Here is a 3,813-nt window from a genome sequence, read left to right as displayed (position 1 = left end):
TAAATTAAGCTTTTGCTTGGCCTGCGGCTGCCCTGCCACACGTGTGCCCGTGTCACCCCACAGCCACGAGTGGGGGCTGAATGGTGCCCCCACTTTGGTGGGGAGCAGCCCCCTGCCCAATTCCCCCTCCCGCGGGGTTTTAATGCTCTTTTCACACGTGGGGGACTCACTGGGGACGTGGGGTTGGATTTTTCGTGGCACGGAGCGGACGCTGCATTTGGGTCCTTTGGTTTTGGGGGGCAGAAAGCTCGGTTTTGGGGCTCGCCCCTCGTTGCTTGCGAAGGCAAAACCCCACCAAACACTGCTGGAAGGGGAACGAAGCAAAATGAGCTGCTGTTTCCTATGCAGTGGATGGATCCTAGAAAACCCAGGGCCGGTTGGGGAACTATGGCCAGAGAACCAACTCTTAGGACTGATTTCGGTTGACCCAGCAGATCCCCCAGGTTGAACCCCTCCGCCGGGCTGAATTTAGCAGCAGGAGAGATAACCAGGAGATAAGGGCTGATACCGGGCAGGACAGAGGGAGAGCGGCCGAGGGAAGGGGGAGAAGCTGGAGGCCGAGACCCGCGGCGCTTCAGGAGCGGGTAAGGATGGTAGCGGGGTGGGGGGAAAAAGGGGGTTGAGGGGGGCTCTGCTTCATCCCAAAGTGCAGGGGGTGGATGGGATGGTGCGTGGCTGGCTTAGGACGAACCCAGATCCCATCAGGGTCTCCCAAGAGGAGCAGGATCCCACGGAGGGGAGGGAAAAGGAGTGAACTCCCCTCCCGTCAGCATTAATAAGAACACTAATAATTTTTTAAAAATGAACCCAAACCAAAACTGAGTCCGAGGAAACAATAGGAGGAAGCTATTGGGGGAGGCCAAGAGGAAGGGGCTCAGTGAGGCGGCAGCGAGCGGGAGGAGAGGGGGACGGGGAACGCGACCCACCTTGGTGCTGGGGGCAGGAGGTGGCGGAGGGGTCCGGGGGGGTCCCCTCGCTGTGTGGGGCACCCCCTGTTGCGTGGGGCAGCCCTCGTTCTCGGGGAGGCAGAGGGCTAAGGGATGCCGGGCTCCTGCTGCGCTGATGGGGTGCAGAGGGGTAATGGGGTTCTGTCCATGTTCCCCCCACCCCAAAAACCCAAACTTTTCCCCGCTCCCCAGCGTGGCCCAGCTGCCCGGTCCCACTCGCTGAGTGGTTTGCCCACGTCACGTGGAAGTGGGCGGCGATGAGAGGAAAGAGGTGGTGGTGTTGGAAGGGTGTGTGTGTGTGTGGGGGGGGGGGGGTTGGTATCTCTTGCACCATCAGCCGGGCGCCAGGTTTCATTGCCGTGCCAAAAAAAGAAAAAAAAAAAGAAAAAAAGGGGGGGAAAAAAGAATAAAATAATGAAATCAAAGCGTGGGCATGCCCGCACCACCAGGCAAAGTCCAACCTCTCCATGCACCCAAACGATGCCCACCTCGCAGAGGGGATAAGGGGGGGTAGGGGCACCCAGCACCCCAATCTGTTTTGGGATGGCCCCGTTCCTTTGAGATGGTCAAGGGAATTTCTCCAAGCTCCTGCCCCAGTGGTCCCCATGTCTGGCTGAGACCACTGGATCTTGTGCTCTAATGGGGCAATGTGGGGGCAGCCCACTGGGGGGGGGTCCCACCGGGGTCTGGGGATCTCTGCTCCTCGGGAATGATTATTCCCTGAATATACCCTAACACCCACACTGATGAGTTCCCAGACATACACAGCCCGGAGCCCCGGGTTTGTGATGCATTTGGGGAGGGGAGGGACTCTGAGGTACCCCTAAATTTTGGGCTCTGAGCAGGGGGAAACAAGAGCTGGATGCTGGCAGAGGATCTGGGGGCTAGGAAAGAGGGAATTAGAAATCTCCGTCCCCAAAAAACATTTCTTCTCTGCAGGTTTAGGGAGCAAAGAGGAAAAAAGAGGGGAAAAAGCATGATATGGGAAGTGTGTCCCAGCTCTGGAGCAGCTCCCAGGGGCTCCTCCAGTCCCATTGAACCCAAGGAGGGGACTCCAGAGCGGCTGGGAATGTGGCTGGGAGAGATCAGGGCAGGCAGACCCACATGGGCAGGAGCACAATTATAGGCACCAATCGAAATAATAAGAAAGAATAGCAATAGAAAGAAGGGCAGCGCAGGCAAATGGAACCAACAGCAGCGCTTTGTGCGGTGCAGAGATGTGGGCTTTTATTTATATTTTCTTTCTGCACGTGGAGGAATTAATTGGAACGTTTTCCGCTGAGGTTCTATGCGCCTAAATACAAACACTGCACGCAGACGGGACTTAAAACCTGCTGGACCCCGGCAGGAACGCGTGTTATGTAAAGACACGTAGGTACAACGCTGCCTAAATACGCAGCGTGATTCCTGCAGCGCCGGGAGCCTGTGCCGGTGGGGAAATGGGGCTTTTGGGTCCCGAGGAAGGAGGCAGAACCGAGCGCATCGATATCTCCCTGGTTTTTTTTCCTTCCCCAAAGCAGCTGCCCGCCCGCAAATGCCCGATTCGGATTCCTATCTCCCGCATTTCCCCTACCGGAGAAGCTCCGTGTTGAGTTTCTCCCGCCCGTCACCTCTTGCTTTTATTTTTATTCTTATTTTATTTTTAAAGAGAAGAATTGCGATGGAAAACGGTTACGGCTTTGCGAGCAGCCCAGCCAGGAGCGGAGATCTCAAGGAGCGGCTTTGGCTTCGCCTTGCCCGGAGCCCGTCGGCCCAATAACAACAAAACGGAGCCACAAAAACCAGAACCCGGACCCGCGGGTGAGCGGGAGGACCCCGCAGCGCCGAGCATCGAAAACGCTGCGGGACCAAAGGAGCAGGCGGGAGGGGGAAGGGGGAAACCGAGCCCTTGTCGTACCCCCTCCCCTCCAAAATATATATAGAGATATTAATCATAAACATTAAAAACGAAAGCAGGAGTTGGGATGAGGCGGAGCGCGGGGAAACTCGATCACCCGGTCAATCAATAAATCAATAAGTCAATCTCAGCTCGGCACCGGAGTGAACTGCTGCGATTGCGGGCCGCGCTCTCCCGAAAAGAAATCACGGCGCTGCAAACGAAACGGGGCCGGGGCAGCGCTCGGGGCAACGAACCCCGTCCTTCGCACGCTGCTCCGCACCCGGGGGGGGCGGTTAGAGGCAGCTCCGGGGCCGTTTACTCCCGCATGGGAACGGTGGATGCGAACAGCGAGAGGGATCGGGGCTGGGGCCGGAGGGAGAACTCATTTCCAAACTTCTCTGCGGGACCGCGCTGAGAATCGTTAAAAAAATCACGCACACGCACGCACCAAAACCAAACCAAACCAAACCAAACCAAACCAAACCAAACCAAACCAAAAATGTTTGGAAAGGAAACGGAGCAGGAGGGAAATGTTTCAGCGCGGGGAAAGGGATCGTTGGATGAAGGCAGCCGGCGGATAAACGGGTCAATAGATGGACGGGAGAATGCGCCAAGCGCGCAGGGGTATTTTTAAAGGATTTTTTGTTGTTCTGAGCCGGGAAGGGTCTGGGTGCCCTGCGAGGGCGGTCGGAGGGGGTCTGCGCCGGGGCGGGGGCACGGTCCGGCTGCACAGAGCTGGGACAAGCCGAGCCCGGCTGCAGGGACCGTGCCCCGGATTGTGGCATTATATATATACCCTCTGGTATAGATCTATAGGTCTAAGGATCTGTGGGTCTGTGGGTCTACGGATCCATAGGTTTGTAGGGCTATAGGTTTATAGGTCTGTACTTTCGTAGAGCTGTAGGTTTCTCATTTATAGGGCCGGGGAGCGGCTTTGCAAGGCTCTGGTGCGGAGCAGCCGGTGCAATGTGGGGTGCGGAGGGGGGG

General features: G+C 57.1%; 1 long non-coding RNA gene across 1 annotated transcript in view; it reads left to right on the top strand.

Annotated features, from left to right (window-relative positions):
* The window catches only part of LOC110395603, a 4,249-nt gene extending 1,249 nt beyond the window's left edge, over positions 1 to 3,000 (top strand). The window contains exons 2-3 of the long non-coding RNA XR_002436503.1: positions 435 to 584; positions 2,596 to 3,000. This is a non-coding gene — a long non-coding RNA (uncharacterized LOC110395603). The remainder of the gene's footprint in view (positions 1 to 434; positions 585 to 2,595) is intronic.

Source organism: Numida meleagris, chromosome 3 (genome assembly GCF_002078875.1).
Source record: "Numida meleagris isolate 19003 breed g44 Domestic line chromosome 3, NumMel1.0, whole genome shotgun sequence".
In the NCBI taxonomy this organism is placed as follows: domain Eukaryota; kingdom Metazoa; phylum Chordata; class Aves; order Galliformes; family Numididae; genus Numida; species Numida meleagris.
Note: the sequence above shows the minus strand (reverse complement) of the source record. Positions and strands in the feature narration are given on the sequence as shown.